A 13,070-nucleotide genomic window follows, 5' to 3' on the forward strand; every position below is an offset into this window, starting at 1 on the left:
ACAATGTATCCCATTCAAGGTTGCGGGAGGATGAAGCCTATCCCAGCTGATACAGGACAAAGACAGTGTTGTGGAAATTTTAACAATAACCTGCAACACACCCAGTGAGCTTGATTTGAAGTGGGTTTAATCAACACATTGCAATGTGGAGAGAGCATCCCAGTGAAACACCAGGACCATCTCTGAATTGTGGCCACCGCCCTTACATCTTATATACAGACACACAGACAAAGAACATTCTACAAACTCTTACATGTCCTACCCCCCTCTCACGGGGGGCTATACCTCCTCCCTCACAGAGAGAATTATGACCTTGTTTTCTGCTTAGCCTTCACCTAAGCATTTACATCCCTGATAAGCGGAAGGAGTCTCACTATCTGTTTAACATGTCCCATTACAACGGCCTCACTGTGTTAACTTTCCACATGCATGTAAAATAGTGACAGGAGTGCTCTTACTATAGTAAAGTGAGAAAGTGATATAACTATAACTAATGTGATATGATTAAATATGTGATTAATACACGAGAAAAGAAATCTGCCACCACATTCCACCCTTTGTGATACCACAATTAAGAATTAAAAATAATTAATTAAGAATCACATAAAACACATGGAGATTTCTTTTCTAACTACTGTACATCAGCACCATTGTGTACTCAAAGAATTCACAATGTGCATCTTCCCTATAGTCAGAAGGAAACAACAAATTCACATTTTATGGTCATCTTCTCTCCATCTGAGTCTCCACCCTTTGTTCGAAGGATGGCAGTTATATCATAAAATAAAACACAATATGAGATCATATATAGAAATGAAACAGTGTTTGTTTTTCATCTGCAAAGAAAACTTCAACCTTAGTTACATCAAGCTGCTCTCTCATAAGAACCCGTTGTTAAGATAAGGAAGTTTTCAGTGTGTGATATATTTTCCCACTTTATCATTAAATCTCCCAATTTATTAACTGTTTCTATAAAAGACCCTCTTCCCCAGTGTTATTAGGGATTGAGGCACACATGCCTCATCGAACATCACACTCTCCTTTGTGCCATTTGCTTTGCCCTGTCCAGATGTTTGCCATCAAGGACAGTGAATATGTCTGAACCTGTAGCTAAATGAATACCACAAACACATACTAACACTGATGTTAGTGCTTCTCGAGTTTTAAAGTAAAACCCAAAAGTAGCCATGAATTTCCACACAGCCAACATGTATCAAACACTTCTGAGCTACATTTTACAACAGAATTAAAGATCTTTCCTCTCTGTCTATGCAGCGTACTGTACTCTTTTCTGTTATAGGGCCATCAGCCCGTTTAAAAGGTGTAAACCCTCTCAAGAGCATTTACAATTATCTTTACTGTCCCCACATCAGTGATTGTGGAAACCAAAACAACCACATTTAACTCTGGAAGAACAACCTCCTGCTTTAGGTGCTTCCAGCATGTTTGAGGCCGATCAAAATCCCTCAATGAAATGTGATGAACCCAAAATCCTATCTTTACGGTGTCAAATGTGTCAAAATTGAGTAAACATGTCAAAAAAACTCACAACTGTTGTTACTATGTTTACTCAGACAATGAGGGCCTAATGCACTTCAGGAACTGACATGCTAGATAATCAGTCTAGCTTCCCTACAAAATGCGCACAAGTTGCTGTAAATCTTGCATGCTATAATTACTCCAATCACTTCTACTCAGGCTCAGGACTCTAACAGAGTTTGTGATGTTCGGAGAGTCATGTAAATGCAGATCATTTATATGATGATTATTAACGTCACACCAACGACCTCCTTAACTTAAAAACATACTAAGCTTCCCAGGGAAACTGATTGGCTGTTTAAGCAGGTGTTATCCGCATTCATTTGCTGATCCCTCTTCGGTGGCTCAGAGTCTGCTCTGCAGTCGTTGAGTTGGAGCTTGGCACGCCCTTGTTGGAGGAGGGCGCGCTTTTCACCCCTCACCCTCTCATTCCAACGCAGCTTTATGGTTATTGCTGTGGTTCTGGAATGTTCTCATGATGACTAGTAGGGCCCAAAACTGCATGACCTTTGACCTCAACCACTGCCTGGGCCATCAGCTCTGCCATGAGTGTTTCCTATTTCTCGCTGGGTCTCTGAAGACTTCTGATCAGCACCCAATCTCAGTCTGGAGATTCCACCCTTGGGATGATTTCTTCCAGCAATACTCTGACCACTGCACCTGTATCTCCCTACTGCAATGAACTGTTATCGCACAAATCACAGTAAAAAGCCATGGACAAAATCATCATGGAAAACATAGAAAGCATTGTTTCATGTTAAACCTGGAATCCCTCCTTTTGACACTTGGTCTCTCCCATGAGTCAACTCATCAGAACTAGGAGAATAACAAAAGAAAATGGTTAATTAGATCATGTCTCAGACAACATCAGGGCTTCTCCTCCAGAGTAATTTCACTCCAGCCCTGTAAACCCTGCGTTAGAGAATAAAATTAATATTCATGTCATGTTAAGTCGGTCTAACTCTAAGCTCTGCCTGGTGCTCGCATCCACACCACAATTACATAGAAAGCAAAATCTGTGAGTAAATACAAACTTCACACTTGCAAACAACTGTAGGGTCATAGGAGCAATAAGGCATCTCACACCACAGACACAAGTGTGCCATGTGCACTTTATTTCCCCAGATAATTAAAAACACTACTGTTGCCATAATTTACCCAAATCATGAATCACCCCATGTGTTTAATCAAACCTACAGTACCCAGTGACTTTCTTAAGTAATGTCACTCACTTGTTTTCACACTATGAGCTCAACAGTAAGATGTTCTGTAATCACTGCACAACCTGTTTTGTTTCACTTATGTCTGTGTGTGTCTGTGCCGAATCCTCCACCAGCACTCTTAGAGAGAAACAAACATTAGCAAAACATATGAAGCATCCTGGAGGTTTTTCCTGGATCAACAGGTTCCAGAGGTGATTTTCTCAACAACATAGTGTAATTGCATAACCAACATAGGACCTGTAATCACGCTTGCCTTCACACATAAACCCAGTAATCCTGTGAGGGGAAAAAAATTAACCAGTTGGGTTTCTTACTATAAATCACAGAATCAGATCACATGATGAACTCTCTGCTGTAGAAAAGAGAACATAAATGTGAGCGCCACACAGGTGTATACACACTTTCCCACAGTGACCTCTGCATTTGGCAATACTAGGTCATAATAACACTCCACTGGTAAATTCACAGACACAGAAAGTGGCTTTTAAAAGGTTAAATCAGCACGCAAGGATGTTGTTGTCATCTTTCCACTCCTTTAAAAACAGAGAAACACACATAGATACATCCACCCTGTCGTCATGTGAAGGTGCAACCTCACTACATTTAGCATTTATCCACCTCAATTAAATCTATGGTCAGAGCTTTGTCACTTCTTTTGGGTTTTTTTTAAGTTTGTAACAACTTCCTGCACATGGCGCGCCCAATTCATGCATTCAACGGACTCGTCTGTGTTTTGATTAAAATTTTGTTTCCTAATGAAGTCAGCAGTGGGTGGGTGAAAGCCGTTAATCAGAGCATAGCTTAACTGCAGCTGATGTGGCCTGGCCTTCTCTGCACGCTCTTCATGGCTGCTATGTTTTCTACCAACTTCTAACATTTGACATTTTCCAACAATACAGTGTGTTACCATAACCAACAAGCAGCCAGTAAAAACAGTTTCTTTCACACAAAATCAGTAAAACAGAAAAGTAACAGCTTAAGGGTTAAGTCTGCAAGGCCCGGCCACACTCATGTGAACCTACAGTCACTCCTCCTGTGGTCTCTGTCATCCTTCTGCTTCTGCAAAAACAAGCAAACAAAAACACACACATCCACCCTTCTTTCACTGTTTGGGTGGGTTAGGCATTAGAAGTGACTAATCCTAAAATAGTTAGTCTTTTCAATTTCAAGTCAGTCACATTTAGTCCATATCATCAGTCCAGCCACAGTCCTCTGTATTTGCATTTATACCAGTCACATGCATAGAGATTGAAAATGTGACGTCATTCAGGGGTAAAACCGCAAAGGATTCTGGTAAGTAGTGGCAAGAGGTACTAGCGGGCACAGGCTTTCAATAGAAATCAGTTACACAGCGATAAAAAGAAACAAAAAAATGGCAAGAAGCTGTTGTATTATTAACTGCACAAGCCGGGCGAACGACAGCAGCGCGTGAAGTCGACGGAAATGCGATTGGTTTTATCGGATTCGGCGTGGAAGAGAAATTGTCAAGCCATGTCTCCGAAGTCACGAAGAGGCGACGGATGGCCTGGATTGCCGCTATCAGAAGACCTAATATAACGTTCGAAAACACTCCACCTCACATGTTAGTCTGCTCCAAGCATTTCCACAAAGGTAAGTGTTTTGTGGTAGTTAATACGTCTTAATTGGCGCTGAACAGAAATCATCGCGCTATGCTGCTGTGTGTAATGTTTGCTGTATTTTGTTGGCAAACCAGCCTACGAAATGCTGGAATGCGATCCAGACTGGGCATATAATATATTATATATATAATAATTGCCACGTTTATGAAGACGATTTGTGAGACTGGTAAACTTACCTTTGTTCGTACGATGGTCTTGTGTTCTACACGGTGCATTTCAAGGTCCTGCACCCATCCGTCGGTAAACTGTAGCTGGGCTTGTTGCAGTGACCTGAAGTTACTAAAAACTTCATGAGTGTATGCACTCACTCCAAGAACCGTATAATTATAAATCTGAGCGTGGTGAAAGTTGGGCAGTACGCTGACGTCTTTTGTCCACTCTGTGTGCTGATAAGGGTCTGACCCTTTCACTCCTTTAATATTTTCCTCGTACCTTTTCTTTGCCTTTTCGTCAAGTCTGTCTCTGTACGGACCGGCATTGTTCTCCTTCGTTTTGTACGTTTTTTTTGGTGAGGAAAGAAAAAGCAAGAAGGTACTGGAACCGAGAATAAACGTTTTTGCGGTGCTGCAAATGCTTGCATTTAATGCGGTACTTTGAATGTTTTTCCACCACCTCCCGGCATGCAATGCGCGAAAGTCACGTGGTCTGTCAATCTCTATTCATCCAGTCACATGCATTCATAACGATCATTGCTGACAGTGGAAAACCGCGCACAAATTTAAATATCCACTGACAGCAATATTTCGTCATTCCAAAAACAAAAACAATTCTTATTGCTTTTGAAGTGGATTGAATCGCTACAATCCTTTTAAACACAGGACTTACCATCTAATATGGTCAGCGTCCTATGTAGGTGAATTTTCTCAGAATCCAATTGTAATCTAGAGAAGCTCACCTTATATTTGCTCTCAATTAAAGTATTTTATAGCGCTTTTGCTCCCCACCTTGCAGGCCTGCTTTTAAATCATCAACACACAAAATATCACGCCCAGAGGGGCGATAACTGGCAGGTTTTTTCCTAAGTGCACTGTTACAAAAAAGAAACAACAAAACCAAAATTAGGCCCAGTTTCGGGCATGTCTAAGTGTAAAAAAACAAACAAAAACAAACAAACAGTCTTTCTCTTAGAAAAAGAAAAACAATCCAAACCTAACTGGCAGAATCAGCCTGGTACTAAAACAAACAAAAAAAACAAAAAACAAAACAACAAATCTGCCAGAAATCACAGGAAATATTTTGCTTTCTGGTGACACAACATGCTGTACGGATTAGAACCTGCATGCAGTGCTGCAGTCACTGCTTCTGTTCATGTTCCCCACATCATTTTTACTGGTTGCCCACAAGTGTCCAGAATATCACACAATTCTGGAAAGTCTGGGGCCAACAAACATACATACACCACCTGCTAAATACACAGAGAAATTTCCCCCCTTTTATTAGCAGCTGCACAGTTCACACAACACAAATGTTCACCATTAAAAGCTTCCTAAACACTTCATATCAATGTTTTATCACTGGAATGTGAATTTCTTCCCAGGTCTGTGCTTTTTCACTTATTTTTCATTTTCACAGACCTAATCATTTCATTTAGCTTTTCTCTTTTTTTTTTCCATAAGTAAACGTGTAACATGTCATCATGTATTTCACAAAACAAGTTTGTTTTTATGTATTCAGATGTGTGTATCTGGGTGCAAGCTTCACCCATACATCAGAAACAGGAAACTCAACCCTCTGCTACATCTTATTCACTTGTTTTATAATCCAGTCATCTTTTCCCTGATCTAGTAACAATCAACTAATTTGCATATCAGCTCATAACCCACTAAGTTGACAGGACCACAGAAATGCATGTTCAAAATATTATCACAAAAGAGAATTTCCTTCATACAGTAAATTACTTGTGCTGCACCAATCAAGCAGAAAGCATCTCACGATTCACTATATTAACAACCAAATTTATTGTCTGATCACTGGTTGGTCAAACCAGAATCTTTTTTCCCTTTCACAAAAGTTAAACTGTTGTCCTGCAACCATAGAGAGTTAATTGTCAGCAGTGGATACACTCAGCATTTGATAACAAGTATCTGTTAAATTTACACTATTTTAACACTGACGACAGATAACAAGCTGATCTTCATTGCATATGTGTGTGTGTTTGCAGGCAGGTTTAATGGATGTGTGTGCAGATTCAGCAGGACATGTCCTTAAAGCTGCCTTTCCTTCACATTTCTCTGTTTATGTGTGTTTGTGTGCATTTTAGTTTTAACTTTGTTGCGATCCTACGGACATTTCTCAACCTCCACAAGACAGCCGGCCACAGTTTTCCAACCCAATTTCCATGTGTTCTCACATTAACAACAACAGACTTCATTTTTCCTCCATGCTCTCTTCTCCCCACTTCTCCCCACTTCTCCCAGCTTCTGTCTCCCACATCTGCAGCAGTTCACAGTTGTGGCGTGTCAGGGGCCCAGTGGGCCGTTCTTCTTCAGCTTTGTCTTTTGTCTTTCACTCTTTTCAGTCTCTGCCTTTGCCATTTCAACTCCTAGTATGGCAAATGTGAAACTCAGAGTCTTCTCAAGTCTATTCACACACAATGATGTCGCAGGTGAACCTCCCAGCTTGTGATCATGAGCGCATGCTTCCATGGTATTTATACATGCTGCTGAACCCTTTAAGGTTTAGGGTTTAGGGCAGTGTTGCTGTGTGTTCACCTTGTTGACTCTTGAAGTCGACGCTGTTGCTCTTGAACTGCATTTTGTCTTCAGGGCGAGATTGATTGCCCTCGAAGCTTGTTCTTCAGGTTAAGATGTACATGGAGTGAAGCTGTGTAATATTCAGCCAAAACACGGCTGGGTGTGGTTCCAATTATGTTAATCTGTCATTTTGCTCCGGCCGCTGTGCTTGTGGAGGGTGTTGATCCAATTCCGTAGTCACCTGTACAAGCAAACTAAGACATGCATTTAATATCATTTTCATCACTACTTATTAACACTTTCCCTCTCTTTTTCTTCTGTCCACATTTTAACACATCTCTTTCCATTACTCTTGGTTATACAAACACACAGCACTTCTCTTCACTGCACTCCTCAGTTTCTACACACTTCATACTGCATGTATTCTTTCCCATATTTCTGAAACAGAAAAAAAATCATGCCATCAAAACCTGGATTTGCCATGACCACCTAAAGGGATGCCTCCTGCTGCTGGGCTCAGCTTTGCGGACAAGCGTGCACTGTCCAGCCTTTTCCTTCTGGTACAAAAGTGTTAAACACCATAAACTAAGGACAGAGTCCTTCCCACAACAGTCCTGAAATCAGACGTCGTATTCCTGAGGTTTCCCACCGAGTGGTCCATCCAAAAAACAAAAACAAAACAAAACAACAACAACAACAACAAACAAAAACTACAAACAAAAAAGCTCTTATCCCTGTCAGCATCTCTTTCTATCACACAATCATCTTCCACACACTTGGAGTTTTAAACCAGACCATGTAGAGGAATGCCTCCCACAGCTCCAGTAGCCGTTTTGTTGAGCTCAGCTTCCTTTGTACGAACAAGCGCGTCCGCTGTTCGGCCTTTCTGCCTTTGTTCACTGGTGCAAAAGTGCTAAAATACCATACACTAGAACGCTCAAATTATTGAACTTCTAAGATCCTGCACTTACTACTGCAACAAGGTGCAATTTCTCACACTAGGATACCCACATTCGTTGAGTTTCTAGGACCCTGCATCTACTTGTTGCAAGCTGTACCTCCTCCCTCACAGAGAGAATTATGACCTTGTTTTCTGCTTAGCCTTCACCTAAGCATTTACATCCCTGATAAGCGGAAGGAGTCTCACTATCTGTTTAACATGTCCCATTACAACGGCCTCACTGTGTTAACTTTCCACATGCATGTAAAATAGTGACAGGAGTGCTCTTACTATAGTAAAGTGAGAAAGTGATATTACTATAACTAATGTGATATGATTAAATATGTGATTAATACATGAGAAAAGAAATCTGCCACCACAACAGGCTGCCAGTTTATCGCAGGGCTAAGAAATATGTGTAACAGAAAATCCACTAAAATGTTTGATATTTCTTATAATAATCATAATTATGACTATTATTTGAAATATTATTTAAAGGTTTCTTTATAAATACATTTGGATTTTTTTATAACCCCTAAAATATGAACCTGAGCTGTTTCAGATTCTGACCTCTGACCTCAGTGACCAGGCTGTGTCCTCACTGCAGCTCCCTCTTGGAAGTACGTCTGCTTCTTGTCTTCCCCCAGTGATGACCGCCTGCCCTTAATATCACGTACTGTACCTGAGGAACAAAACAGGACAAACACTTGCCTTCATTTAAGAAGTACATTCATACAGAGATAATCTATGGAAACACACTAGTTCACCCTTTGGGAGGAAACAGTTCCTGTGAAACATTTCTGTAAATCAACATCATGGAGAATGAAATGACTTCTTCAGGTGACTCAGCAGATCCACACTGACAAATGAAACTTCTGTGGAAGATGAATCTGGACTTTTTTGATTTTCAGTCTAGTTAAACTATTAAGCATCTTTGCTCTTCTGAAATCTGTGTTAAACAACAACAAACATAAATTAGTAACAAAGCTGAGTAGAGGCTTTACAAATCACCAGCAGCCATAATGCTAAATTTTAATCGTCAAATGTTTCTGAGCCGTCTTCAACCTGTTTTTAACACATTAAAGTCCCACAGTCAATGCAGCCTGACTCAATCCTAGATGTTCAGCACACACAGAGACACAGAGGGACTGTTTAAAGTTTAGTGTTAACCTGAGTCACTGATCATTTACAGTATTACAGTCTGGCAGTCTTTGCATGATGTCCACGTCACTGTAAGTTTCTAGCTGACTCTCAGGTGTGACAGGTGTGCCAGCAGGAAAGAGTCATAATAACCTGCATCCTGAGGTTTGTCATGCAGGATTAAAGGAGCCAGGCTTCGTTCACACAGCTAGGATTGTATTTACACTGACCCTGGGTCAGTATAAGTATCATACAGTTTAAACGAAGCACTGAAACTTGCACATATTTATTACAGATGCATTGAAGCTAATCGTGATATTTACTGTCAATCTGTGGCTGCGATTAATCACTTTATTGGAAACTTTATTAACTAGTAACTTCATCAGTCATGACAGAAGCTAATATTTCTGTCCCAACATCGTTTAAACAGTAACAGCTTTACTACAATATAAGCTAACGTTTACACCGTAACTTTAAGCTAGCACCATAAAGACGGTAAAACACGTAATAATATCTACAAATGCATCTTAAAGCTGTTATATTAGCACTCGCTGTATTACTAACATAACCACATTAACATTATTGACACTCGCTGACTTTTAATAGTCATTCTATAAATGCTGTCCGTTTAAATGGTCTTACCTGTAACACTGCTGTATCCACCGGATTCCAGCCAGAGTGGATTCTGGAGTCTTCCACGCTCCAGTTACTGATCCTCCATCTGGATGGATGATAACAACCTTTTGAACAATCTAGCAGGAGATAGCCCCACATCTATGGGACTGATTTGTGCTAATAACGCCCATTGTATGGAGCTGAAGCGGGTGAATAAAGTCACCCAGTCGCTAGCTGTGCCATTACCCAGCATACACCTCTCCCTCCATAAATGCAATAAACGATACAAAAGTAATAGCCTATAATTAATTTATCTGCTGTATCTGCTGTTTCTCAGGTAGCTGCTTACATTATATAATTTATTGTGTTCTGTATACGTCACTACAATGTGATTTTGGAAATGTAAAACTGCAGGAATGTCTTAACGATATAAAGACCTGGATGGCTGCTAACTTTCTGCTTCTTAATTCAGATAAAACTGAGGTTATTGTACTCGGCCTTGAAAATCTTAGAAATATGGTATCTAAGCAGATTCTTACTCTGGATGGCATTACCTTGGCCTCCAGTAACACTGTGAGGAACCTTGGAGTCATTTTTGACCAGGACATGTCCTTCAACGCACATATTAACCAAATATGTAAGACTGCTTTCTTCCATTTTGCATAACATCTCTAAAGTTAGAAATATCCTGTCTCAGAGTGATGCTGAAAAACTAGTTCATGCATTTATTACTTCCAGGCTGGACTACTGTAATTCACTATTATCAGGATGTCCTAAAACGTCACTGAAAAGTCTTCAGCTAACCATAATGCTGCAGCAAGAGTCCTGACAGGGACTAGAAAGAGAGAGCATATTTCTCCTGTTTTGGCTTCCCTTCATTGGCTTCCTGTTAAATCCAGAATTGAATTCAAAATCCTGCTCCTCACATACAAGGTCTTAAATAATCAGGCCCCATCTTATCTTAATGACCTTGTAGTACCATATCACCCTATTAGAGCACTTCGCTCTCGCTCTGCAGGCCTACTTGTTGTTCCTAGAGTATTTAAAAGTAGAATGGGAGGGAGAGCCTTCAGTTTTCAGGCCCCTCTTCTGTGTAACCAGCTTCCAGTTTGGATTCGGGAGACAGACACTATCTCTACTTTTAAGATTAGGCTTAAAACTTTCCTTTCTGCTAAAAGCATATATAGTTAGGGCTGGACCAGGTGACCCTGAATCCTCCCTTAGTTATGCTGCAATAGAGCGTAGGCTGCCGGGATTTCCATGATGCATTGAGTTTTTCCTTTCCAGTCACCTTTCTCACTCACTATGTGTTAATAGACCTCTGCATCGAATCATATCTGTTATTAATCTCTGTCTCTCTTCCACAGCATGTCTTTATCCTGTTTTCCTTCTCTCACCCCAACCGGTCGCAGCAGATGGCCCCGCCCCTCCCTGAGCCTGGTTCTGCCGGAGGTTTCTTCCTGTTAAAAGGGAGTTTATCCTTCCCACTGTCGCCAAAGTGCTTGCTCATAGGGGGTCATATGATTGTTGGGTTTTTCTCTGTATTTATTATTGTGCGATCTACTGTACAATATAAAGCGCCTTGAGGCAACTTTTGTTGTGATTTGGCGCTATATAAATAAAATTGAATTGAATTGAATTGAATTGAATTGAAGAGAGAGCAGATACAAAGAAAAGAGGAGGGGGCCAAGAACTGAGCTCTGTGGGACACCACACAACAGAGTGGAGAACGAAACATGGTCAGAGACTGACGCAAAAAGTTTTTCCCACCAAGTAGGACCTGAACCACTCCAGTGCTGTGCCCACCCAGTGCTCCAAACGAGAGAGTAAAATGCATGATCCATGGTACCAAACGCAGGACTTAAGGAAAAATAAGTGGGGCTCACCTCAAAACAATCAGTATAAGGTATGACTGGAGAGCTTTAGGACAGAGCCAAACTTTTGGAGCTGAAATAACAACTTTGAGCAGATCAGAAACTTGTTTTGATAACATCTCCCCCTAAAACAATAAACTGTCCTCACTATCACAACCACAGCAGGAAGGCGGCGCACTTCTTCTTCTTTTTTTAAAAAAAAACACTATTTAGTCTTACTGTTTATTACGTATTATACACAAATGCAATAAGCACCAGGTGCTATAGGCATCTGGAAGCAACTGTATATACAATTCTAACATGGGATTAACTATTAGTTACTCAGTGTCACCCTTTCTATGCAAAACTAAGCAACTGAAAATAATCAATACTGCCTTAAAAGTGCACATATGTAATTGATATAATTATGTCACCACATCTGATTAGAGTAACATTAAGCAGATTTATATTACACAGAACAACCACAACAGAGCTCTACAATTAATAACATCTAATTGCAGTTACTCTGACAATGATCTAAACATCACTAATCATTAACGGTGCCTTCTTTGAGTAGGGATGGGTATCGTTTAGGTTTTATCCGATACCAGTACCAAACCGGTACTTTTGAAAAGTGCCGGTGCTTAAACGGTGCTCAAACTTAAACAATGGAGAACACACACTTTGTCCAAAAACCTCTCATGTTCAGCTGTTTTTTTGTAAAAAGAAAACAATGTTAGCCTTTTCTGCAGCTATAGGGCATATATGGTATCACTCTTGGCTGGAAGCAGTGCTTAAACAATGGAAAAAACACAAACTTTGTCCAAAAACCTCTCATGTTTAACTGTTTTCCAATTTTTCTTTGGTCATTTTAGCCTTTTTGGCCAGGGTGAAGGGAGTATCTGCCATCAAACAACAAGACAGCCGCATTTAACTACCATGCTGTTGGCTAGTTCACCTTTCATACATTAATATAATAACGTGGTTAGCCTACTCATCGTAAATTACACACGAACAACATTAAGCTACTCACGCAGAGAAGAACAGCTGCTGCTACACTGGCAAGGTTAGGTGCCAGGACTCTACTCTCGGGTTTTTGGGGGATGTTGCTAACTCCGCGTCGATAACAGGCACCACACCCGCAGTAGATGTGCACGGTATGAGGTCTCGCAGCAAGCTATCAAACACGGCGCATTTCTCGGCTTTTAAAAAAAACGCTATGCGTCGCCAGGCGTTTCATCGGATTCGAGGTGTTACCTCCTTTGCACAGTATCACCTTAAAGCACTTGTTGCAGGCTGCTGAGTTTGCATCTTTTGCTGTGAAGTACAGCCAGACTTTTGTCCGCTTTGCCTTGGGCATTTTTAATCTGTAGCTCTGCTCTAAAAGAACATATGTACCTGGGCCCGCCTACTATCCTCGGAAACAT

At 40.7% G+C, this 13,070-nt stretch overlaps 1 long non-coding RNA gene across 1 annotated transcript; it reads right to left on the reverse strand.

The window, feature by feature from the left end:
• Positions 1–110: 110 nt before the first annotated feature.
• Positions 111–9,988, reverse strand: LOC120438354. The gene is made up of 3 exons (XR_005611832.1): positions 9,818–9,988; positions 8,154–8,717; positions 111–285 (listed from the first exon to the last, which is right to left on the reverse strand). It is a non-coding gene; the product is annotated as an uncharacterized LOC120438354 (long non-coding RNA).
• Between the last annotated feature and the right edge of the window lie 3,082 nt (positions 9,989–13,070).

The sequence above is a fragment of the Oreochromis aureus genome, linkage group 3, assembly GCF_013358895.1.
Source record: "Oreochromis aureus strain Israel breed Guangdong linkage group 3, ZZ_aureus, whole genome shotgun sequence".
Classification (NCBI taxonomy): domain Eukaryota; kingdom Metazoa; phylum Chordata; class Actinopteri; order Cichliformes; family Cichlidae; genus Oreochromis; species Oreochromis aureus.